The 26,727-nt window shown below is 40.2% G+C and overlaps 1 long non-coding RNA gene across 7 annotated transcripts in view; it reads left to right on the top strand.

Annotated features, from left to right (window-relative positions):
- The first annotated feature begins 14,862 nt into the window (after positions 1-14,862).
- Positions 14,863-26,727, top strand: part of LOC123619697 (uncharacterized) — a 31,567-nt gene continuing 19,702 nt past the window's right edge. For 3 of the 7 annotated variants that reach the window (XR_012507608.1, XR_012507603.1, XR_012507609.1), the window contains exons 1-4: positions 14,863-15,007; positions 15,108-17,437; positions 19,555-19,606; positions 22,397-22,483. This is a non-coding gene — a long non-coding RNA (uncharacterized LOC123619697). The remainder of the gene's footprint in view (positions 15,008-15,107; positions 17,438-19,554; positions 19,607-22,396; positions 22,484-26,727) is intronic. The other 4 variants (XR_012507610.1, XR_012507604.1, XR_012507605.1 and 1 more) reach the window with 4 other exon arrangements.

Genomic DNA, 26,727 nt, shown 5'->3' with positions numbered 1-26,727 from the left:
TAATTCCATTTGCAATAGCACAGAAATATTAAAATACATAGGAATAAATTTAACAAAGGAAGTGTAAGAAAACTATAAAACATTGTTTAAAGAACACCTAAAGAAACGGAAAGACACCTATGTTCATGAAGTAGAAGAATTATATCACTCTACAGATTTTACCCAATCTCTATCAAAATTCTAACTGGGTTCTTTGCCGAAAATCCTAAAATTTATATGAAAATGCAAGGGATCCAGAATAGCCAAAACAGTCTTGAAAAATGAGAACAAGTTTATGGGCTCACACTTCTTGATTTCAAAATTTATAACAAAGAATGGTTGTAAGACAAACACTCTTTTAACTACCATTAGGTTAAGAAATACATTTTTTCCAGTCTCCCTACAAACTCTTCTGTGCCCTACTCAGTTTTAACAGTTTTTCACACCACAGTAATACTCTCCTAACTTTTGTAGTAATTTATTCTTTGCTTATCTTTACAGGTTTACCACCAAACTGTACACATCTAAACCCTACAGTTTAGTCTGGTTGCAAACATTTTTTTAAAAAATTTCAGGTATTTTTTTAAACATCTTTATTGTGGTATGGTTCCTGTACAGTAAGCTACACGTATTTCAGATGTACAATTTGATGAATTTTGATAGATGTGTATACCAATGAAACCACTGCCACAATCAAGATAGCTAACATTTCCATCACTCCCCAAGAGGTCCAATTTTCGAATTCCCAATTTATCCCTTCCTACCCCCTTTAACTCTTGGTAACCATAAGCTTGTTCTCTATGTCTGTGAGTCTGTTTCTGTTCTGCAGATAAGTTCATTTTTGTCTTTTTTTTAAAGATTCCACATATAAGTGATATCATACGGAATTTTTCTTTCTCTTTCTGGCTTACTTCACTTAGAAAGATGATCTCCAGATCCAACCATGTTGCTGCAAATGACATTATTTTATTCTTTTTTATGGCTGAGTAGTATTCCACTATATGTGTGTATGTGTGTGTATATATATATATACACACACACACACAAACACACCACATCTTTATCCAGTCATCTGTTGATAGACATTAGGGTCTTCGCTATTGTAAATAGTGCTGCTATGAACATATGGATGAAGATATCTTTTCGAATTATATTTTTCCTTTGATATGTGCCTCAGAGTGGGATTGCTGGATCATATGGTAAATCTATTTTCAGTTTTTAAGGAACCTCCATACTGTCCTCCATAGTGACTGCACCAGTTTATGTTCCCACCAACGATGTAGGAGGGTTCCCCATACCCTCTCCAGGATTTATCGTTTGGTTGCAAACATTTTTAGCAGGAAAAGATAAAGTTCTAAATCATGGCAGTGCTAAACCCCTTCCTATGATCATGACAGTGATTACTAAGTGGAGGATTACCAGTGTTCGCTTTCCTCCTGTTGTACCAACAAGTTTACTGGGCAAAATTGAAAATACTTGGATATATCCAAGGTATTTAAAATAATTATTTGCATTATCACCATTCTTATGGTCATAAAAACAAGGCTTAGATTCTGATGCTTACAAACGGATTCTACCATCATCCATGTTTATGATCAAAACTACTTTCTCTATCCTACTCATTCATCATGAAATGCATGTAGCATGAGTCCACTGGAAACGAGCTTCACTGCCTCCAGACGATCCATTCCACAAGTGCCAATGCTGACTCTTTGAATGTACAAGTTTATTACTATGCACAATGATAGCAGAAGCTTAAGCATGGAAATGGCTTTTAAGTATTATTTTTGACTTCTTTCATCTCTTTTCCTTAATTTGTTTTTAGAACTACCCTTCCCTCATTGCACGTGGTGCCATCAGGCTTCTTATCACTGTGTCTTTTGTCCCTGCTCCCTGTCTAGGCATAGGGAAGCCATACGACCACAGTGGAAAATCAGAATACTCATTTCACTTGGCTACCATGACTAGTTTTAGAAATTGGCTTGAAACTCAAACTGAGTCCACAGAATCTTTCTTAAGATTTGAATATGGAGGCTGGGAGAAACAAGTTCTGTTTCCTTCTCTAGGATCACAAGTCATAATAAGCCTGTGGGACAAAATCTGCTGACAGCCATCTTTCCCAAGGGTATGGCTAAAACTTTTTGAAGAATGAAACTTCGATGCAGAAAAGTAGAGCCAAAAGATGAACTGAGTATCCTGATGACAGATTTTTTTTCCCCCAGATCAAGCTATGCTGGAAGTCAAGCCAACCTGAGTCATCCTGTGTTAGTTATATATTGCTCTGTAGCAAATTATGCCAAAACTTAGTAGCTTAAAACAACAAACATTTATTATCTCACACATTTTCTGATAGGGATCTGGGAGTGACTAAAGTTGGTGGTTCTGGCTCAAAATCTTTCATGAGTTTTCAGTCAAAGTGTTACCAGGGGCTACAGTCATCTAAAGGTTGGAGAATCCATTTCCAGTGCGGCTGTTGGCTGAGGTCTCAGCTCCTCTCCATGTGGACCTCTCCTCACAACATGGGAACTGGCTTCCTCCAGGGTGAGCAATCCAAGAGAGCGAGGGGAAAGCTACCGTACCTTTCACAAATTGGCCTCTAAAGTCACATACCTTTACTTTCACTTTGTCCTATTCGTCAGAAGCAGATCACTAAGTTTGCCCCACATTCAAGAGGAGGGTGTTTAGGGGTCACATCTTGAAGAGAGAAGTATCAAAGAATTCGTGGTCATATTTTAAAACCAACGCACTTGCAGTTACATGAATGAATAAATTCCTTCTTTTGGCTTAGTTTGTATTGAGCTTATGTCACTTAAAACATGGAGTCCTGGCTAGCATCTATATCTGAGTCACTAAGAAAGTTTTAGATCTTATAATCTATTGCTTTTACTCTAGTGAATTGATCCCTTATGATCTAATGCAGGCAGAGCAGTGTTACTTTCGCTGTCTTACATCTGTAGCAGCAGCACTGAAACTGGTCTACAGAAGTGAGACCATAACATATAGCAGAGGTAGCTTTCTTCTGTCAGGTCCAGGGCATGGCTTTGTGGAGAGGACTAAGATTCAATACCATGGAGGGAGCTGTTACACTGTCTTCCAATTCCTGTTCCAAATCTCAAACTCAGGCATCCTCTTCATAGGTAAAAATTTTGGAATCAATTTTGAATTAGAAGGAAAAAAAGGTGTCATCAGCTCTTGTCCATCTTGAAGTTTTCAACTTAAAGGCTCAGAAAGAGAATATTAATGTTGAAGATTCTCAATATCACATTTTTAAAAATTTATGCCTGAAGTGCAAAGTAAAGGATGCTTTGAATGGAAGGGACCATAGACCATGGAAAGGAAGAAATTGTCCCTTGAATTACATTTAGAAACTAGTTTACTAGAAAAGTTATCACAAATTAAACAAATTAATTCTTATTTTTATTAAATATATCAGTGAATGTTCTTGGTTACAAACAGCAGAATCCACTCTAGGCAATTTAATTAGAAAAAAATATATATTAAAAAGTTATGAAGTAGCTCATAGAATCTCTGGGGGAAACCATGAATCTTGTTCGGATGCTACATAAAGATGTAAAATCCAGAAATGAACTAACCATGGAAGATGCCCAACACACCATGGAAATATTGTAGGAAGAAAACCCCACTGGTTTGCCCCGTATTCATTGTTTTATGTCACTAGGGACAGATGTAGAAACTGCAACCCAGCTGCCTAAGAACCCAATGACTCCCTCTCTATGCTTAACAGAAGTTATGAGTTTCCATGAATGGTTGCTGACCCAGGTTGGTTGCTTCTGCCTGCAAGTCTAGTGTAGTGTATCTGCTCACTGGGACCTAGGGCAGATTATTAACTTCATGGGAGTCTGGGAAGTTCAAGTATTTAGCTTTCCATGCTCTGTAGTACAGGAGGCAACCTAAAAGGATATTGGAATAGGGGTCAAAATAATTCATAAACATAGAGGTGGAAAAAAGGCAGACTTTAAAGGCTTATAACAAAAGACATCCGTCTCCAGTCCTGTCTCTTCTCCCTAACTCTTCCCAGTCTCATTCCTCAGGATCAGCTGTTCTCAATTCTTTTTGCCTGTTTCTTCTGCCATTGCATCCATTTTCCTACTTTTTATTTTTAATTTTCCATATTGTCAGCAAAGTGTGATGGGAAAGAACCCTTAGCTCATTCATTTTCTACTTTGCTCACTCTATGCTATCAATACAATTATATCACAGGTTTTGTTTACATCAATATCAGAGTTCACCTTGTTACGACAATTATTTAAACTGTCCCTTGTTCTACTTTTTGATCCTAAAGTTATTTGATCTTTTCTCATTCACTTAGTATTCATATATAGATATATACACTTATCCTTATTTTTATATACTCCGCAATTTTTTAATAGGCCTATGATACTGATTTTTAGGTGTCCAGATATTCCAGAGAATATTTCAGTTCCATGTTATTCACTGAAGAACTCCCTTTCAGGACTCTACGTACGTGCTTCAGTGTGGACTGCTTGATCTTTATTTGAGAGTTCTCCATTTGAGTCCTTGCACATTTTAAAATGTCTCTGGTTTCTTCTCACTTGATTTATAGAGTTAATGAGCATAGAATTTTAAGGCCCTCAGCATTTTTAAGGCATGCTTCCATTGTGTTCTATGTTCTGCCATGCTTTTAAGAAGTTCAATGGAATTCTAATTTTTCTTTCTGGAAGTCATTAGGGTTTTCAATCTCCTGCGTTCTAAAAATTCACAATGATGTGCTTTGATGTTGGGTTTCTTCTTGATTTTGATAGGCACTCAATTTTAAATCCTTTTAATCTATAGAATCAGTATGGGGACATTTTCCCGTATTATTCCTTTCCAAATTTCTCCTCCACATTTTTTTCTCTGGTCTCTCTTTCTGGAAATACGATTAGTCACGTATTAGACATTCTAGACCAATCTTCTTAGTTTCTTATATTTTCGCTTCTATTTCCATAGCCTTTTCTTTTTTAGCGATTACCTGACTGCAATATTACAACTATTCCGTGGCAAACAGGTTTATAAGTGGCCCCCATGATGTTTGAACTCATTCCCCCAGGAACACCATTTCTTGGTACCCAGCTCTTTATAGAGTACCCTTCCCTTCAGAGTGGCTGGGTTTCGGCACTGGCTTCTAATCAGTGGAACAGGATCCGCTGATCATCACGTGAATGTGATTGCCTAAAGTGTAGCTCCCAGCTTTCTAGGATCATCTCTCTCCGTGGATGGCTTTGAAGCTGTATGCTACCATGAATCCTACAGCTGCAAGGAAATGAGTTTTGCAAACTGTGTGAAGGAGCTTGGAATTGGGTCATTCCCCGGTCAAGCTGGTAAGAACCTAACTCTGGTTGATACACTGATTGTTGCCTTGTAAGACCCTCAGCAGAGCACACAGCTAAGCTGGGCTCAGACTCCTGACCCACAGAAACTGAGTTAATACCGGCTGTTGTTTTAAGCCATTAAGTTTGTGGTGATTTGTTTTGCAGCATATGAAATATACATTTGACTATGAATTTCAAATTTGGGCTATTATGTTTGTCATTTCTAAAGGCTCTCTTTTGCTTTTTCTCCTTCCCTCTCTCTTAAAGTAATATCCTGTTCTTGATTCATGGATGTGATATCTTTTTTCCTTTGTGAATTCTTTTTCTTGTTCTCTCTATTGTTGCTGTTTAACTCTGGCTCTTGGGTGTGGGTGTGTGTGTGTGTGGGTGTGTGTGTGTGTAATTTCTGGCTTTCCTAAGATGCTGGTGATCCTCAGTGGTGTGTTGTATTTAAGAGTGACACGCTAATGAGCTGATCTATGTACGGGTAGGTTCATTTAATTGGTATCTTTCACTGCAAGGTAATCTACTGGTGAGGCAACCTTTTTTATTGGGAGAACTCCTAGATGTCAGTATTGTAATGATCTTTTCTCTGGGGCCATTCAGTTTCCCAAAGGAAGACTCTACTATCATTTTTTTTTTTTTTTGAAGTTACTAGTCTTCTGTGAGGGTGGGAGAAAGAGGATGGGTGAGTTCTTTGTTTAGCATGAAGACTTTCATTTATTTTTCTTCTTTTTAGCGCCATGGCTCATTCCAGTCTTTAGTTGGCCTCGTTGTCCCGAATTCAGAGTTTCCTAGGTTATTTTCTTAAAAACAATAAGCCTTTTTTAGTGGTCAAGTCATGTGGGGTCACGGTTGCTTGGTGTAACCTAGTTTTCCACTTACCTCTTGTGTGAAAAACCACTCTTAAACTTAGTGGCTTACTTTTTAAACTTATTATCTCTCATGGTTCTGTGAGTAGGCTGAACTCAGCTAAGTGGTTCTTACCCGGGGTAGAGGTTTCTCATGCTGGTGCCGTCAGATAGCTCTTGGGGCAGGAATTTGGATGCAAAGGCTCAGCTGAGGTAAGTGACCGCCCCTCACCGCTGCACCCACCCTGCCCTCCCCTTGACTCACTCAGATGTTTGGCAGTGAATGCTACAGCTGGAAGCTTAGTCTCAGGTGGTCTGTTCATGTGTCTTAGGCTTCTGAGAGCAGAGTGGTTGGATTCCAAGAGTAAGTATCCCCAGAGAAAGAAGGTGAAAGCTGTCAGTTTCTTAAGGTTGGCCTTGAAAACATATAGTGTCACTCCCACCATATTCAATTGGTCAAAGCAGACTAGATGGACATCAAGGGGATGGCCTCGCCTCTTGACGAAAGAAGTGTCAAATAATGTGTGGCCATAACCTACCACAGCTAACTTTACTGGCTGAGAAGGGACATGGGGATACAGCTGTTCTGCATACAAAGGTTGACTCAGTCTCCTCGTCTTCAGCCCTGTAACTTCCTGTGACATCTATCTTCCACTGCATCTTGCCTCTGAGCCTTGATTCTTTCAGGATTTTTAACTCAGCTTGAAGCTTCTCCCATTGTCCCATTAATGTTCACTCTCCTGTCTGCCACTGCCTAAAAAGTTACTGAAATCATTGAGTTGCTATTGTCTCTTTTTTTCCCTTATTCTTTATTCTTGTATGTTCATACTCTTTACAGTTTTTAAACTTTCATTTTAGTGGAGTTCTACAAGAAAGAAATGAGAAAGTCATGTGGTGTATTTTTCTGAGTCCAAAAAAATTTATACCCACTGTTACTTGATAACAACTTGATTTCGTAGAGGGCTTTATAATGGAAAAAAATGCACTTTCGTACACATCATTTTATTTGCTCCTCATTAATTCTGAAAGAAAGGTAGGACAGATGTTTAAATGCTATTTTAGAGGTGCACAAGCTTAAATCAGAGGCACAAAATGATTTGCACAATGTTGCACAAGTGACTTGCTTTCATTTACATCCTTTAGGGAAATATTCTGGAATTAAGTCTAAAGGTGACAAGGACAAGTCAAAGAAAATAAATTTTTTTTTTTTTTGAGGGGGAGGATGCTGTGCATGGAGTTCAGAAAGACTAGAATTTGTACAGCCGTGGAGAGTCCACTTAACAATCTGGGATTTTTATGTAAATGGGTAGCTGTGGTGTGGTGAGTCAGGAACCCAATTAGTAACAAACTAGGCAGACTTTGATGGCCCAGCTCAGCTTCCTACTTCAGGCCACACTGGTGCCTCTGTTCACTTGGTCCACATGCTGGGATGTAGGAATTTTTTCCCCACATCCCTTTGCAGGAGTCCATTTTGGCTGTCCTTATGGCAGTGACTGAGTTTCCAAGAGGAAGACCCTGTAATGTCTCCCAGGCACACTACAAAGGGAACGGAAGTCATCAGACGGCTGGATCTGGATCTGGGCCAGGATAACTCGACTCTTCTTGTAGAAGGTGCCATGGGATCCACAGTGATGGCAGGTGATGGGAGAAGGGGATCCCCTTAGCTTTATGTCTTGTCTGAAAGATGATAACCATGCTAATAAATTTAGTGCCACATTCCTTATAGTGTGCTCATCCGACCCCTAGAATAAGGCCATAAACCATAATGGGGTCCATGATGCTTTCAATTATTGGACGTTCATTTCTGCTCTTCATTTTTTCTTTGCTGCCCAAATTTGGCTTTATTGATGTGCTTTCTGGAGGCATGGGAGAGGGCAGGGGTGGAAAAAAAAAAAAGAAAAGTTCCACTTTTTAGAAATCTGAGAAAAATTATATGTCTATCAAAGTAAAACCAAGGCTCCTTAATGGGGGAAGACATAACATTTTGTCATCGTAGCCACAATAAATACATAGACATATCACAATGAACAGAGCCGATTTGCAGGCATTCCTGGGTCTTTTCAGAGCCATAGGCTATTTTATGTTATCAACATCCTAATTAGGAGAAGCATTAAGCTTTTTTTAGTAGATAGTGTTTAGGATTTGTATAACCCTACCTCTCAGACTTTCTTGAGAGCAGGAAGGCATCCAGAAAAGAGTTTATGGGATGTGGCACTGAGCCCCAGAGAGAGGCTGAGTTTGTAAGAAAAAAGGGAAAAAGAATAGACATCGGTATTAAAAGAAGAGAAGTTATTTGGGTTTCTTACCCTGATACTCAGCAATGAAAAATTGTCTTTCCATTTGTTTGAAGCAAGGCTGGAAAGGTTACTTTCTTCCCTGCTGGTCTCTCCTGCTACATTTTATTAACATTTCAATTCTTTACTGCTTTTTCAGACACACTGACAAAACCTGAATACCAGATCAATACCAAAACCTCACCTCTGATGCTCACTCATGATTCAAAGTAATTATATTACTTTCAAAATAGAATTAAAGAACATCAATGTTAATAAAGTACTGAATATAAAAATTGTAATTCCAAAATCCCTCTGGACACTGAAGACCCTTAGATATCCCACTGTGAGACCCTGTCATGCAATGAAATTAAAACTTCCCCATTCATTCTTACCTCTCTCACCCAAGATTCTGTTTGCAAATGACAATCTTTCATCAGCAATAAAGAGGCATAGTTAGTGAAAAATTAAGTAAAGTTATGGAGGAAAATCTTCTCTCTTGGAGAAGATTATTAGGCTAGGATTATGCCAAATCTCTTGGTGACTTTTTTTTTTTTTTGACTTTTGGCTGGCTAAGAACCTTTCACCTGAAAGACTGGGATGGGGGAGAACAGGTGAGGAGAAGAGGAGGCTTAGGTAATGAGGGAAGCGGGTAATTTTGGTTTGCTTTGTAAGTTTCCAGAAGGACCTCAATGGAGAGAAGTAAAATCAGTTGAAGGAAATTGTGGTGGAAGGGAAATATACAAGTGGAACTGAGTAATATCAAGCAATCTGGGGGGATCCTTCAGTAGAAGCCTTGTCCATCATACTGGAAAGTGAGCGAATCATGTCAGTGGTTGAAGAACGCTGCTGGGAGCTTTATGTGGTGTCTCCAGTCCAGCATTCCTATTGCCGTTGTCTGTGGTCGTGTCTAGACTTTCAGGGGGTGAGGAAGAGGTGAGGGCAGAGAGGGTGGTGTTGAGGCTCTGAGTAACTGGAAAATGTTCTTGATTGTGGTGCTCATTCCTTTGCTTGCTCCCCTCTGAAACCATCTGGGGGAAAAATATCCTGTATTTGTGCTACTTGCTCATGACAACAAATGAAATCAGAGCCTCGTACTGACTGAAGAGTGAAGAGTTCCTTGTTTTGACTATTAATGGCTTAGAAATTGATGTGATTCCCTCATCAGTGCTACAAGAAAGATCTTATTCATGTAATTTAGAATGGAATCATGTCTAGAATTTGTACAGACACTAAGAAAATTGCTAGACAAAGAAGCACCATGGACCTTTCTGTCAAAACTGTTATTATGAAAAATTTATGGTAAGACAAGTCTATGCTTTTATAACCAAAATGGAGGAAAATAAGCACAAAAGTTTTCAACTAAACATGCTGTGACTCAGTTCTAAACTGTGATCTGGGCAAAACAGATTCAAATAATCTAACATGGGTGTACACCCTCAGTTATGAAGCTAGCTTTACAAACCAGAAAGTTCTAGCTCTGGGGGAAGCGGGTGAGAGACGAGTGGTCGGTGGACTGGGCCACGTGATGACAACGTGGCCATGGCTTAGAGCTTTTGAAGGCTTCACACATGACCAGAGAGGCACCAGGTTGAACTCATCAGTACGTTTGTATATGACCCTGCGGAGCTTGTTTCATTTCAAAAGTATCAAGAGCTTTGACTTATTCACCCAAAATGCTTCCCTGGGAGCTCAAAAAGCCATGTTCTCTAGACCCTGAAATGGAGAGAGTGGATGAATCTAGTGATTGGGAGGTAATGTGATCTGCCTTTTGTAGCAAGCCAGAAGCCAGATGTCCCCTCCCCTTTGATCTGAATAACACTTTAGGCTGCAGACAATAAGATTGGTTTTAAATTTATTGTCTCTTTGATTTCTGCATTCTAATGCTTTTTAAATTCTTTACACAAGACAGGGCTATATATAGGCAACTGGGGGTGGTTCACTGGAGGCCAAAAAAAAAAAAAAAAAAAAAAAATGCCAGTAGCTTTTTAGAAGTGCTGGGCAGAGCTTCATGCATATTTCTTTGCAAGGAAACAAAAGACTTGGGGGCAGGAACTTTTTTCTTTTCCGGTCGTTTGACTCCAAAATGAAGTTTCCTACCTCTGGGCCCAGCCAGATTTGTGAAAAAATTCCTTGCAGAACCCTCCTCTTAGTAAAGCACTACAGCAGAATAATCCAGTTTAAATGAAGAAATCTAAATCAGAATGTCTTCCTACTCGATGCCCTCTCTAACCTTCACCCCAGTTCATGTCTTATTCCTGTCTTTGGTGATGCAGCCTATGTGAAGCAGTCAGCTGAGGCCACGAGCTTGATTTCATTAGTCCTGTTGATGGTAGAGATGCAAATATCTGAATTCAACCTGCCCCCTGAGAAGAGTTAAATGGCATTTGAGGATCTCCAGTTAAAATTAAGGGAACGATAGTGACCGGGCACTCAACCAAAGGGAAAAGCATTTGGTCCAGTTCCTGCCCTCAAGTGGATCAAACCACAGACAACTGCCCCAAGAGGTCAGCCTGTTCTGGGAAGAACACCAGAAGGATGGCCGGAAGGGGGCTCACAGCTTAACCTGCTTGCATTGCAGCTACGTGACCCTGCTCGAATCGTGGCTTCTCTACATCTCCGTTTTCTCCCTGAATGTTAGGTTAACTCTTACGGACCAAGCATTTGATTAGATTAAACAGCTTTTTACAGACAGAATCTTATTTGAGCCCAATAACCACCCTGTGAATTAGCCAGGCAGCCCTGCCCATATTTTAGGATGAGGACACCTAAGCTTGAGTTTACGGGAGGCAGGCATTTCCTGAAGCCTCATTACTAGTACCAGACGCAGGTGGGACTGGGACTCAGATCTCGCGATACCTTCTCCCGCGCTCTGTCCACGCAGTAATACGCGCCCCGCCTCTCTGCCTATGCGTCGTCAGGACCTGAGCTGAGGGGGTTTTGCAACTGGATGTTGCGATTAGAGCAAAATCCTGATCCTTCTTCTCAAGAATCCTCTGTGAACTTCTCTAGGAAGAAAGGACAAGGCATGCAAGCACTCAGCTAGGTGAAGGATGTGAAAACATCAGACAGTGGTTTTACCTGCGTTCTGTGACGCAGCTCACCTTTGCAGCGTGGGAGCAGAGTCCCAGAGGCGCCTCTTTGTGTCCACACATCTGTCAGATTTTCCAGGCCGTTTTCAATCGATTCCTTGGATATCAGGTATGAGGCTGGGAAGCATTTTTTCTCCTTTATGGTTATGAAATGTGAACGATGGCCACAGCTGAAGCTTTTAAATCTGATGGGGATGGCTCCCTGGAGAGGCTCTTATAAACGAAAAGGACGGTCAGGAGGGGCGGTGAAGTTGAGAGCAAGAGCAGGCCCTCACCACACTGAATAATCAGGTTCCCCTAATATGTTTCCTCAGTGATCACATAGCACTGTACTAGATGTTCTGAAGAAATAGGAAGAAAATACAGCACTCGGTCTGTATACGCAAGAGCGTTACAGACAAAATGGTAGCAAGAACCCTTAAGAAAATCTGTGAAGCCAGCAACTACAGTATTATATCCAAACAGGAATACCTGGAGATAGACTCAGAATGAGTTACGGAACTGGTGATGTGGCTGGATTCATTCATGTTTTAAACAGAGGTCTCTTAAAGTGACTGCTTCAAGGTGTCCTTTCAGACCTGGGGCCCACCTCCCTCTTCTCTACACTTTCATCCTTTTTCAAAAAACTTGGAATTCATCCTATCTTTTTAAAAACTGAAATATAGTTGATTTAAATGTTGTGTTTAGTTTCTGGTGTACAGCATTAGTGATTCAGTTATATATATATATTCTTTTCCATTGTAGGTTATTATAAAATATTGACTATAGCTCCCTGTGCTAAACAGTAGGACCTTGTTGTTTATCCATTTTTACACAGTGGTTGGTATCGGCAAATCTCAGACTCCTAATTTATCCTTCACCCCATTTCCTCCCTGGTAACCATAAGTTTGTTTTCCATGACTATGAGAATTCATCCTATCTGAATGAAGACTTCCAATGTGTTGAATGAATGCCAGGCGGGTTCTAAATTACTCTAGATGGCCTGAGAAAGAACCACATAGGAACTATGGGATTTTATTCCAAAGGACCAGAACCTCAATTTGTACTAAATTCCTGAGAGTGAGCCCCAGGTTTTAGTTCAGATGATGCAGGCTCTCTCTCTCTCTGACTCCCAGTCTAGCAGGTTTCGGAATTGGGTGCTCTCCGCAATGAGGTCGGGTCTGCAGGTGTGACGCTGTGGGCAGGGTAGCAGGGTGCTGCTTCTTTGATTCTGCAAGAGGGAGAGATCACTGCTGGGAACAGAGGTTTGTATTTCAGTGTGGCCTGTTCAATCCTGGAATTAAAATGCGCATGAGATTGCCAAAGAACCTGGAAATTCCATTGCCATGCCACAGCCTGGCCCCAATCAAAACATGAGGAAGGTAGCAGGTGATACCAGTTGAGAGATCAAGATTCTAAAAGGTCCAGTGACTTGCCTAAAGTCATAGAGCAGGGTTATGACAAGAACCCAACCTCCCAATGCCTAATTTAGCGCTTTTTAACATTTTTACTAATTTATTTTTACCACGTAGTCTGATCTGTGTAACCCTCCAAGGCTCCCTGGATTGGAATGAAATTGTAGTTTCTGAGTTTTGTTTCATTTTGGTCCTTTTTAAGATTTTCTCGATCGTATACATACAGAAAAACACACAAAACAAAAGTTAAGTTTGTTGAATCAGTAGAAAACAAAGACCTCTATAACACTGCCAGCACCCCAGGGGCATTTTGTGAGTGCTACCCACTACCCAGGGCGGCTGCCTGGGCGTGAGACGGGATTCCGTGCTTAGCGGGGCTCCACACTTGGCTGAATGCTCTGCAGTCACTGTTCTGAAATTGTTAGTAACATATGAACAAGAAACCCTATATTTTCATTTTGCACTGGGCCTGTAAATTACGTATCCGACCAAGCTTCTACCCAATCATGCTCCCTCCCCCAAATGACCATTATCCTAATTTTTTTCTTTTTTATTTCTTTTGGGAGAGCAATTAGGTTTATTTATTTTGTGGGGTTTTTTTTGTTGTTATTTGTTTGTTTTATGAGGGAGAGATAATTAGGTTTATTTATTTATATTTGGAGGAGGTACGGGGGATTGAACCCAGGACCTCATGCATGCTAAGCATGTGCTCTACCACTGAGCCATACGCTTCTCCCACCATTTTCCTAATTTTTATGGGACCACTCTTCTCCACAGTTTTATCACCTCAGTATACATATATAAACATTAAGGTTTATTTTACCTGTTTTCAAGTTTTATGTAAATGGAATAGTACGGCATATTATTTTCTGTGTGTGGCTTCTTTCAGTCAACCTTGTTGGTGAGTCTCACCCATGTTATTTGTAGCTGTTGTTTGTTCAGTCTCATTGCTGTATAATATTCTGATATATGAATAAAAATCACAATTCTTTATGTATTCTACTTTTGAGGGAAATTTGAGGGTCCCCCCCAATTTTGGCTATTATGAATAAGGCTGCTATAAACATTGCTGTGTGGATCTTCATACAAAAGTACACTCATTTCTTTTGGGCACTTAGGATGAACTTGCTAGGTGAGAAAGTATGTTTGCTCAGCTGTAGCAGATAATGCCAAACTTTTTCTGAAGTCACTGTCTCAATTTACATTCTCTCTAACAGCATAAGAGAATTTCCTTGCTCTGCATCCTCGTTGACAGTGGGTACTGTCTGTCTTTTTAATTTCAGTCATTCTGCTGGGTACATTAAATCATAGTGATGGCTCCTGGTGATTTTAATTTGGACTTCTTTGATCAGTAATAGGGTTGAATATCTTTTCAAAAGTGTGTTGGCCATGTGGATATCCTCAAGTTTTTTGCTGATTATTTTACTATATTATTTGGAGTCTTTTCATATGCATTTATTATATGAGGTCATTACATGCTCTGGGTGGGAGTCCTTCATCAGAATATGTCCTGCAGAGATAGATCTTCTCCCAGTCTGTGCCTTAAAGACATTGAAACCATGGATCAAATCTGTTTCACCTGCCTTCACTCATCAAGGCAGTTTTAAGATCTGCATGCCTTCCAAGCAGCACTGAGCCTAAGCAACAAGATGTTTTCTCCAGTTATTTTCCAGGAACTTGGAGTCTCAGCTGTGTTTAGTTCAAACTGAGCTGGTTAATTCTGGATAGGACCACTGGCCCTCCAACTGGGCATGCGTGAGCGTCCCCCTGGTGACCTTTTTGATCATGCAGAGGCCTGTAGCTTAGTTACAGCTGCAGGGAATGACAATTACCTTACCTTTTCCCAATCACCTCTCCCCATACTCCCCACGCTCAGCCGCTCTGCTTCTCTATTGGTTATCCCATAAATACCCACAGCCCTTGCGGCTGGGGAGGCGGGTTTGAGATTTGTTCCTTCTTCTCCTCCCTCGGTTACCTTCAAATAAGCCCTCTTTTTGCTGCAAACTTCTGTCTCAGCATTTTTGCTTGTGTGGGTCAGGAAAGATGAACCTGGTTCGGTAACAGATTTGGCCAGCCAGCCAGGCGGTAAGTCCAGATGGACCATTTGCTCGTGGTTTGCCAGCCCTTTGCTGGTACTGGGAGCCTGTGGATGAGTCCAAGCGGCTGCCTGGTCTGTTTGTTCCAGGGACCATCCCCAGGATTTCCCCAGCGGGGTGCCGTCAATCTTGGGCACTTAGTTTTGTTCTGCATCAAGAGGTGAGTTTTAGGTTTTGGGCTTCGGGCTTTGGAAGACGTCTTTGGATGAGTAACGTCAGTGAAGAAACGTGCCTGTGCCTAGATTGCCTTTGCAGTCCTGATCAGATCGTGGGTTGGAGGCCCACCAGCAGCATTCTGGCAGATGAAATGAAAGGTTACAGCTGCTCAGGTACTCTGTACCTGGGTTGAAGGCCTGGGGCTCTGGCTTTTGGTCTTGTTTGCTGATGTCATCTACCTCTGATTATCTTACCGTCAGGAGTTGGCCGCTGGGGATATAGCTTCTTGGTGCCCGTGGCCAGGACCCACAGGAACTCCAGGAGCTGCTGTGACCGCCGGGAAGCAGAGCCTTTTCAAAGTGGGAAATGTTGCTTTAATTCCCCCTTGGAGCCCTCTAGGCTGCGTTCTCCAAAGCTGGGCGGCTTTTAAGCTACAAAAATCATGGAAAAGAAAAAGTCAGTATATATATTTATTTTCAAACACTGTATGGCCACAGTATCATTTAGACTCTGGACCCAAATGGCCTAAAATGGATCCTAAAATTACAATATAATTTTGCTACTAGATTTACTTTGTAAATGAGAAGAAAAATGGGACAAAATCTTATGTACGGTCTTTTATGTTATTACAAAACTCTGTCTTGCTTGATTCTAATGAAAAGGAGGATGAGTTGCTGTTAATTGAGTCCAACACTTCAACGGCTCCTCCTTCATCCTTACATGCTGGTGCTGCTCCTTCACTGCCCGGTGCCTGAGCCACAGCCTCAGGCTTGGTCTCCCTCCCCCACCCCCAAGTCTCTGAGGATCGAGAAACAGGAATGGTCTCCCCCCTCATACCTGCCAGGGCACTCGATTCGGGCAGGGAGCTACTCAAACTCAGGCAGGGCAATATCCATTAAGGGAAGTCGCACACACTGGGGGTCTGAATGCTGGGACTGGGCAGCCCACGGGGTTGATCAGGGTCCACAGCCCTTCTTAGACTTCAGATTTACTTAACTGGAAGACCAGTATGCCACCTTAGAGAGATGGCCCACAGAGAAGGGAAAGCCTTTTTTCATTAATTTTCACAACCCACAACCTAACCTGAACAGATGTTCAGAGTTTACTAAATTCACACGTAGCCCCCTGGCAGCTTGGTAGAGGCTGCTGTTGTAAATGCAGCTGTACCACCAGCAGATCCTGACTGCGATGCAGTCCTGGGATGGGCCAAACTTAAACATAATCGAGAGTGCACTCCCACGGGATTGCGAAGAGGGAGGCCAAAACAAAGAAGGCTCAATAAATACAGGAGGTAAAACAGATGCCACCTGAGGGTCCTTCAGCATGTCTAGGAAGGGTCTTTAAAGCCTATAAGCTGTATACAGATGGAGACCCTGCGGCCCCAGAGAACTTAGAGATGGTTAATGACTTCCACTAGTCAGAGCACCCCTGATATACAGAACAAACTGCAAAAGGTGGAAGGGGCTTTAAGAGTGTCTCTGTCTTGACTTGTTGAAATTGCCTTCAGAGTTTGCAAGGGCTGGGGCCAGATTTAGGAGAAAAGGGAGCAGCAAGGAATGAAACAACAGGCCTCTATGTGGGCGGCTTCCTTAGCATGAGGAAGAGCCGGACCAAATCGAGGCCCCCCATGAGGGGCTCAGCAAAAGATGAGAAGCCCCAAACTCCCACTTGAATGGGGCACCCAATAGTGGGACCCCACCAATGTGCACACTGTAAACAGGAGGGACCCTGGAAAAGAGACTGTCCCAAGTCAGACTCTTGATAGTAAACGAGTGGTACATCAGGTGTGTGAGCTGAGAATGACGGTGACCAAGAATGAGGGAGCCCAGGGGTTCCTTTAAATGCTGCTGAGTCCTTCAGTAGCTCCCATGCAGGGCCCCAGGTGACTATGACAGTGGGAAATCAATTTTCAGATTTCCTGGGTTGTATGGGGGCCACTTACTTGGTTTTAAATACCTGGCTTTCTTAACTTTGTTCTGGGACTATGTTAGTACCTGGGGTGTCTGGAGAAACCTGGAAAAAGCCTTTTCTGCCGACCCTAGACTGTCAGATGAGGAAAACCCATCTAAGGTATAGCTCTCTATACGATGCTGCATTCCCTTTCTGGATGAGATTTACTAACTAAATGAAATGCCAAGGTTGCCTTTGCAGCTGGACAAGTGAACATTAAAGTACCACCAGAGCAACCCCGCCCATTGCAGGCTCTAGTGCTTCAATCCCCAGAAGAGCAACCTGCATCCATTCCAGAAGAGATGCTGTGAAGGTAAGTCCGGAGGTATGGGCAGATGGGAGGCGGGGAACAGCAAAGTGGGCTATGCCTGCACTGGTTAGGTGCCGTCTTAGGATGGTTTCTAAATGGCTTAAGAGCAATTATTCAAACTGTAGAAAAGATACTTATCTAGTAGTCCCTAGTCCATACGCTCTGCTCGCTACTCTGTCCAGAGATTTTTTTTTTTTTGAGGTTACATTTACTTTTATTTGCCAGTGTAACTTAACTACAGTGGCTTGCAAACTCTTTTGACCTAAAAAATACATTTTATATCACAATCCAACAAACAAACACGTATATATGTATATAACTGAAACCAAAGTTTTGCCAAAGATGCCTACCCTGAGTTTTCTTATTTTTAAGACTTTTTTTGGAGCAGTTTTAGGTTTACAATAAGATTTCTCATATACCCCCCTCTCCACACATATGCACAGTCAGATTTTTGTTTACTATATTGGATTTGAAGGATGTCCTTTTGGTAAAACCTTGAGTTTTGAATCCCAAGAGTTGTTTGCTTTCAGATGTGAAGACTGAGATACAGGTTAAACAGTACCATTGAATAGTACTTCCTCAGGGATTTATATTTCAATTAAAAAAAAAAAGCTGCCCCACAATACTTGGAGAAATCCTGGCAAAAGATTTGAGGGACCCTCTGTGGAGAAAAGAGAACCCTCCTACACTGTTGGTAGGAATGTAATTTGGTGCAGTCACTATGGAACAATATGGAGAGTCCTTAAACTAAAAAACTAAAAACAGACTTATATGATCCAGCAATTCCACTCCTGGCCATATATCTAGAGGAAACTCTTCATTTGAAAAGACACATGCACCCCAGTGTTCATAGCAGCACTATTTACAATAGCCAAGACATGGAAACAACCTAAGTGGCCATCAACAGCTGACCAGGTAAAGAACTGTGGTATATATGTACACAATGAAATACTACTCAGACATAAAAAAGAATGAAATAATGCCATTTTTCAGCAACATGGACAAGCCTAGAGATTATCCTACTAAGTGAAGTAAGTCAGAGAAAGACAAATATCAAATGATATATATCATTTATATATGGAATCTATAAAATTGGCACAAATAAACTGATTCACAAAACAGACTCATAGACATAGAGAACTCATGGTTACCAGGGAGGAAGTAGGGGAAGGGATGAATTAAAAGTCTGGGATTTGGGATTTTCAGATAGTACTACACATAAAATAGGAAGACAACAAGGTCTTACTGTTCAGCACAGGGAACTATATTGAATACCTTGTAATAACCTATAATGATAAATAATACGAAAAAGAACGTATGTAACTGAATCACTGTGCTGTACACCAGAAACTAATACAACATTGTAAATCAAATATACTTTAATAAAAAAGAGTCCTGAGGGACCCTCAACCAAACGAGGGAGACTTGATCAGATGTAGATAATACACTGATGACCAGTAAAACATAGGACACCTCAGGCCAAAATATAGTTTGACTTCAAACTTTTGGCTGAACGAGGCTATAAGGTGTCCAAGAGGAAGGCACTGCTATTTCAGCCCTCAGTTAGTATTTGGGTTTTGAGCTCTGACAGAGGCTAGTTCCCTGGCAGAAGGCAAGCTCTAATCAGGTTGCTGTTCACACTACCAAGAGGAAATTGTGGGGGAGTCCTGGGGATGGCTGGGCTCTGCTGGATTTGGATCCCCAATGTTGGACTTAAAACCCCTTTCAGAAGCTCTTAAAGCAGGAGACAGTGAACCTCTAGAATGAAGTCTTGAAAGGATAAACATCCAGAAGACCAGCTCCATCCTCGCTGGACCGAACTTAAAAGAACATGATGGAAAACAGAAACCATGCTGCAGAAAAACTGCAACCAAGGTCATCCAAATCTTGGCTGGTCCCAGAACCCCAACACTGACTTGTCCAAGTGGGCAAATAAACCCCTCCCTAGCAGATCTTAGGTTGCTTTTCAGAAAGAAGCCATGAGAAAGAAGCTAAGTTGAATGGGATTACTGCAGTGTTCGCTTCGGTGAAGTAAAATTCATCAGAAGGCAATTCAGATAACTTGTCAGGCTACCAGCAAGATCGTTTTCTTATGTTATGCTTTGTTTCTAACTTCCCAGGGTAGGATGGACATCTCGTTAATGAGGATTTCTTACATTTTGGCAAAAGCAGGTAATCTCTCTAGCTGCGGGATATGTCATCCAAAACCTTTTTCTGTATTTGATCATGCTGACCCCTTGATTGTGCCTGTCATTAACTTTTCAACTGCTCCTTACTTCAGTGTGTCTTCAGATGTAACAACAGAATTTCCTATTGCCTGATTTTTTTCCCTAAGTAGAAATTGGGTTCTCTGAGTGTCCTCAGATGAAACAGAATAATCCTGGTGTCTACCCCCATCAAGGATTAGCTTGGTCAGGATATTGTAGAAACTGTGCTTGGGATGGGAAAACTATCTCCCTTCCATATTTAATATCTTACGTGTTTCAGCCAAACATAGTGATTGCGACACTGCAATGTGTAAACAGGTAAAACGCTGATCCTCACTTGACCGTGTTAAGTTTAACAATATGTCCTGGATTCTGTGTGCTCCCTCAGGGTACGTCTTTGTTTGCGGTTTCGGTTACCAATCTTGGGCCTGTGAATCCCTTGATCGCTGGCACAAAGGTGGTGTTTGTTTCTTGGGATCGAAATGTTAACTTGAAAGCGGGAACAAGAGAAATGTTCTCAAATAAGTGCTAAACAGTTCTGTTCCTCAAGTCCTGCTAGGTCTATGCCCCGCCATCCAGAGCAGTCACTCCTTTTCCCTTAAGATTGAGGAATGATCAAAATATAGGGGGTACCAAAATCGTGGGTCAAATCCATTTCACATGCCTTCACTAATGAAGGTGGTTTTAAGACTTGGGTGTCTTCCAAGCAACTCGTAGCCTAAACAGTAAGATGTTTGCTTGAGTGATTTTCCAGGAACTTGGAGTGTGAGTTGCATCTAGTTCAGCTGAGCTGGTTAATTCTGGATAGGACCAACCACCCTCCAACTGGGCATGCGTGAATGTCCACTTAATGACCTTTTGAATGTGCAGGGGCCTGGAGCGTAGTTAGGACTGGGCAGAATGACCACTATTGCACCTTTTTCTAATCACTTTTCCCCATGCCTCAGACATCCCTGCTTCCTTATTTGTTACCCCATAAGGACCCTGAGCCACTTGCCTTCAGGGAGGTGGGTTTGAGATTTGCTCTCCTGTTCCCTTGTTTGGGTGCCTTGGAAATGAACCCTCCTTGCTGGAAACCTCTGTGTCTCAGAGTTTCAGCTTGCTGTGAGTGAGGAGAGATGAACGTGGTCCTGATGAACAGAAGCACTTAGTTTTAATGTAGGAAAGTTATCAGTCTTCCTGGTTGGTAATTGTGTGTGTGTGTGTGTGTGCGCGCGCGTGCGTGCGCGCACTGTTTAAAAAATCTTTCCCTTTTGCCCAAATCAGGAAGACAGACTTCTAAAAACTCGACTGCTTTGCCTTTCACATTTAGAGCTACGAAACACCTGCAATTGATACGTGTGTATAACATGAGCAAGAGTTCAAGTTCTTTCTCCTGTGTAAATACAGCACTATCTCGGCACCCTTTATTGTGAACATCCTTTTCCACTTCTTTGAGTGCTGTGTCACAGATCATGTGTCCATATATGGGTCTGTTTGGGGGCTCTATTCTACTTTTGTTTATCCTTGCACCAGTACCACACTGCTATAATATCTATAGTTTGAAAATTTTATATCTGAGGACACTTTTTAACCTCTTTTCAAAAGCGTCTTGGCTGTTTTCTTGACACTTGACATTCAACATATTAGAATCAGCTTGGCAAGTTTCACTGTGAGACCTATTGGGATTTCAAGCGGAATTGCTTGAAATCTGTTAATCAGTTATGGGTAAATTAACAACCTAAAGCAGTCACTGCATAAATAGGTTTCTCTACTTGTTTATATCTTTACTCAAAATAGTGATCATCGTCTCTGTAGAGACTGAACAGGTATTTTGCTAGATTTGATCCTTGGTACTTGGTATTTTGTTACACTGTTGTAAACGGTATCTTTTTAAAGAGTTGTGTATTTATCAGCGACAAATTTTATTTAAAATATATTTATCTTGCATCCAACAACTTTAATGTGCTCATTCTAATTTGTCTATAGATTATTTTGGTTTATATATGTACATTATACATATAAATTTTATTTCTTCCACTCTAATGTCTACAGTTTTCACATTTTAATTTTCTTACATTATTGCACTGTTTCTGTTCATCATTCAGAATAAACGTGATTAGAGATTATTCTCAATCTCAAAGGGGAAAGCTTTCAACATTTTACCACTAAGTGTGTTTGCTTAGATTTTTAAAAATAGATCTTTATTAGATTTAGGAAGCCCTACTGTATTCTACTTAGTTTTTTAATTTTTGAAGTATAGTTGGTTTACAATGTTGCATTAATTTCTGATGTACAGCATGGTGATTCAGTTATATACATACTCCTTCTCATATTCTTTTTCATTATAGGCTATTACAAGATTTTGAATATAGTTCCCTGTGCTATACAGTAGGACCTTGTTGTTTATCTATTTTATATATAGTAGTTAGTATCTGCAAATCGTAAACTCCCAATTTATCCCTTCTCCCACCCATTCCCCCCGGTAACCATAAGTTTGTTTTCTATGTCTGAGCCTGTTTGTTTTGTAAATAAGTTTATTTGTGCCATTTAAAAAATATATTCCACATATAAGTGATATATGGTATTCTTTTCCTGGGTTACTTTACTTAATACGACAATCTCTGGGTCCATCCATGTTGCTACGAATGGCATTATTTTATTCTTTTTATGGCTGAGAAGTATCCCATTGTATATATATACACCACAACTTCTTTATCCAGTCATTTGTCAATGGACATTTAGGTTGCTTCCATGTCTTAACTATTTTAAACAGTGTTGCTGTGAACATTGGGGTGCATGAATCTTTTGGAACTAGTTTCCTCCAGATGTATGCCCATGCATAGGACTGCTGGATTGTATGGTAAGTCTATATTTAGTTTTTTAAGGAATCTCCATATTGCTTTCCATAATGGCTGCACGAAAATACATTCTCTACTTTGGTAAGAGTTTTTAAATTTGGATTTCATCAAATGCTTTTGGGGAATATCAATTGAGATGGTTATTATTCCCCTTTATTCTGTTCCTGTGGTGGAATAAATTGCTTGATTTTCTTTCCCCCTCCAGTATTAAATAATCTTAACATTCCTAGAATAAACCCAATTTAGTCATGGTATATTTTTATATAGTAGGTGGATCCTGGTTGCTAAAATTGTTCAGGATTTTTAGTTCAAAGGTTATGCCTGAACATCACCTGTAATTTTCCTTTATATGCCTTTATTAGATTTGAGTATCAAGTTTACTTTGTCATTATTTTGCATTTTGCCTTTATTAATTGAGGTACCGCTGATTTACACTATGTATAAATTTCAGGTATGCAACATAGTGACTCACGATTTTTAAAAATTACTCCATTGATAGTTATTACAAACTTTGGCTGTATTCCCTGTGTGGTACATCCTTGTAGCTTATATACATAGTTTGTCCCTCTTAACCCATCATCTGCTCCTTCCTCCCCTGTCCCCATTGGTAAACACTAGTTTCCTATGTCTGAGTCTTTCTTTTTTAATACTGACATAGATTCCACACAAGTAATGTCTTTCTGTTTGACTCATTTCACTTAGCATATTCTCTACATCAACCCACATTGCTGCAAATGGCAGTATTTTTCTTTTTTATGGTTGAGCAGTGTTCCATTGTGTGTGTATGTATACCACACCTTTATCCATTCATCTGTTGTTGGACACTTAGGTTGCTTCCATGTCTTAGCTATTGTAAATAGTGCTGCTATGGACACTGGGGTGAATGTATTGATTTGAATTAGTGTTTGTATTCTTTGGATATATACCAAGGAGTGGAATGGCTGGATCATATGGTAATTTTATTATTAGATTTTTGAGGGATCGCCATACTGTTTTCCACAGTGGCTGCACCAGTTTATATTCCCACCAGTATATAAGGGTTCCCTTTTCTCCACATCCTCACCAACTTTGTTACTTGTGTTCTTTTTGATGGTAGCCATTCTGACAGGTGTGAGGTGATAGCTCATCGTGGCCTTTTTAACTGAAGTATAATTGATTTACAATCATTGTGGTTTTGATTTGCATTTCTCCAATTAGTGATGTGGAGCATCTTTTCATGTGTCTGTTGGCCATCTGTATGTCTTCTTTTGAAAAACATCTATTCAGATCTCCTGCCCATTTTTTTTCATGTTGCTTTTTTGATGTTGAGTTGTATGAGCTGTTGATAAATTTTGGAATTTACCCCTTATAGATTGTTATGACACTTGAAAATAATTTCTCCCATTCAGTGTGTTGTCTTTTCATTTTCTCAATGGTTTCCTTTGCTGTGCAAAAGCTCTTAAATTTAATTAGGTCCTATTTGGTGTGTTTTGCTTTTGTTTCCTCTGCCTTAGGCAGATGCAAAAAGATGTTGCTATGATTTATGTCAGACTGTTCCGCCTGTGCTTGCTTCAAGAAGTTTGATGGTTTCCAAATCTCTAAGACTTTAATCCGTTTTGAATTTATTTTTGTATATGCTTTGAGGGAATGTTCTAATGTAATTTTTCTACATGTGGCTGTTCAGCACCACTTAAGAGACTGTCTTTTCTCCACTGTATATTCCTGCCTTTTGTTGTAAATTAACAATTTTGTTGTAAATTAACTGACCTTTTGTTGTAAATTAATAATTTTGTTGTAAATTAACTGACCATAAGTGGATGGCTTTATTTCTGGACTGTCTGCTCTGTTCCACTGCTCTGTGTGCCTTTGTGCCAATACCACAGTTTTGATTACAGTAGCTTTGCAGTATAGTCTGAAGTGGGGGAGCATGATACATCCAGCTCTGTTCTTCCACCTCAAAATTGTTTTGGCTATTTGGGGGGTCTTTTGTGTTTCCATACAAATTTTAGGGTTGCTCCAGTTCTGTGAAAAATACCATTGGTATCCTGATATTTTGATAAGGATTGCACTGACTCTGTAGATTGCTTTGGGTAGTATGGTCACTTTAACTACATTAATTCTTGTAATCCATGAACACAGTATCTTTTCACCTGTTCAAAGATGACACAGTTTCTTTCCTCAGTGTCTTAGTTTTCTGAGAACAGGTCTTTTACTTCCTTAGGCTTATTCCTAAGCATTTTATTCTTCTTGATTCAATGGTAAATGGGATTGTTTTTGTAAACTCTTCTGATTGATCATTGTTAGTGTATAGGTATGCAACAGATTTCTCTACATTTCGTATCCTGCAACTTTACCAAATTCATCGAGATCTAGAAGACTTTTGGTGGTGTCTGGAGAATTTGCTCTGTATAGTAGTATGTTACCTGCAAACAGTGGCAGGTTTACTTCTTCCTTTCCAATTTGGATTATTTTTCTTGACTGATTACTGTGGCTAGAACTTTGGATACCAAATTGAGTAAAAGTGTCAAGAGTGGGCATTCTTGTCTTTTTTCTGATCCTAGAGAAATGCTTTTCACTGTTGAGTATGATGTTAGCTATGGGCTGGTCATATACGACTTCTACTGTGTTGAGGTACATTCTCTCTATGCCCACTTTATGGAGAGTTTTTTTTTTTTATCATAAATGGATGTTGAATTTTATCAAAAGGTTCTTCATCTATTGAGATCATATGGCTTTGATTCAGTTTGTTAAATGGCATATCACACTGACTTTGCAGATACTAACCATCCTTGCATCCCTGGAAAAAAAGATCCCACTTGATTATGGTGTATCTTTTTAATTGTTGTATCTCGCTTGCTAACATTTTAAGGATTTTTGCATCTATGTAAACCAGTGATATTGGCCTGTAATTTTTTTTGTATATGTTTGTCTGCTTTTGGTATCAGGGTGATGCTGGCCTCATAGAATGAATTTGGAAGTATTCCTTCCTCTGCAATGTTTTGGAATAGTTAGAGAAGAGTAGGTGTTAACTCTTCTCGTGAATGTTTGGTAGAATTCACCTAGGAAGCCATCCAGTCCTGGACTTCTGTTTGGGAGTTTTTAAATTACTGATTCAGTTACTCTGCTGGTCATTGATCTGTTTGTATTTTCTATTTCTACCTGGTTCACTCCTGGGAGATTTTATGTATCTAGGAATTTGTCCATTGCTTCTAAGCTGTCTGATTTTATTGGCATATAGTTTTTCCTAGTTACCTCTTATGGTCCTTTGTGTTTCTGGGGTGTGAGTTGTAACTTTTCCTTCGAGATTTTATTGATTTGGGGCCCTCTTTTTTCTTAATGCCTCTAGCTAACTGGTTATCAATGTTGTCGTCTTTACCAAGAACCAAATCTTAGGTTCACGAGTCTTTTCTATTTTTTAGTCTCTATATTCTTGATTTCTACTCTGATCTTTAGGATTTCCTTGTAACTTTGCTTGTTTTTTTGTTGTTGTTGTTTCTAGTTCTTTTAGGTATGATAAAGTTGGTCTGAAATTTTTCTTGTTTCCTGAGGTAAGCTTGTATCGCTATAAACTCCCCCCTTAGAACCACTTTTGCTGCGTCCCATAGATTTTTGGATCACTGTGTGTGTTTCCTTTTGTCTCCAGGTATTCATCTTTGACTTCTTCAGTGACCCATTGCGTAGCAGCATACTGTTTAGCTACACGTGTTTGTGTTTTGCAGTGTTTTCCCCTTGTAGTTGATTTCTAGTCTAACAGCCTCCTGGCCAGAAAGGATTAAAGTGCTCCTATGTTGGGTGCATATATATTTACAGTTGTTACATCTTGGATTTATCCCTTGATCATTACATAATATCTTTCTTTGTCTCTTGTCTTGTGTTTAACAGTCTATGTCTTAAAGTCTGTTTTGTCTGATGCAGGTATCACTACCCTGGCTTTCTCTGGATTTCCATTAGCATGGAATACCTTTTCCCGTCCCCTCACCGTTTTTAAAGCTGAAAGGAGTCTTTGGTAGGAAGCATATATACAGGTCTTGTTCCTATATCCATTGAGCCATTCTGTCTTTTGATTAGAGCATTTAGTCCATTTACATTTAAAGTCCATTTACATTTAAAGTAATATGTTTTCATTGCCATTTTGTTAATTGTTTTGGTGGTGTTTTTGGTAGTGTTTCTGTTCCTTTCTTCTCTTCCCTTGAGATTTGATGACTCTCGAGTGTTATGTTTAGACTTCTTTCTCTTTTGTGTTTATCTAGCGTAAATTTTTGGTTTG

The sequence above is a fragment of the Camelus bactrianus genome, chromosome 6, assembly GCF_048773025.1.
Source record: "Camelus bactrianus isolate YW-2024 breed Bactrian camel chromosome 6, ASM4877302v1, whole genome shotgun sequence".
NCBI classification, from domain to species: domain Eukaryota; kingdom Metazoa; phylum Chordata; class Mammalia; order Artiodactyla; family Camelidae; genus Camelus; species Camelus bactrianus.
The sequence above is the reverse complement of the archived record's forward strand: the minus strand, read 5'-3'. Positions and strand labels throughout refer to the sequence as shown.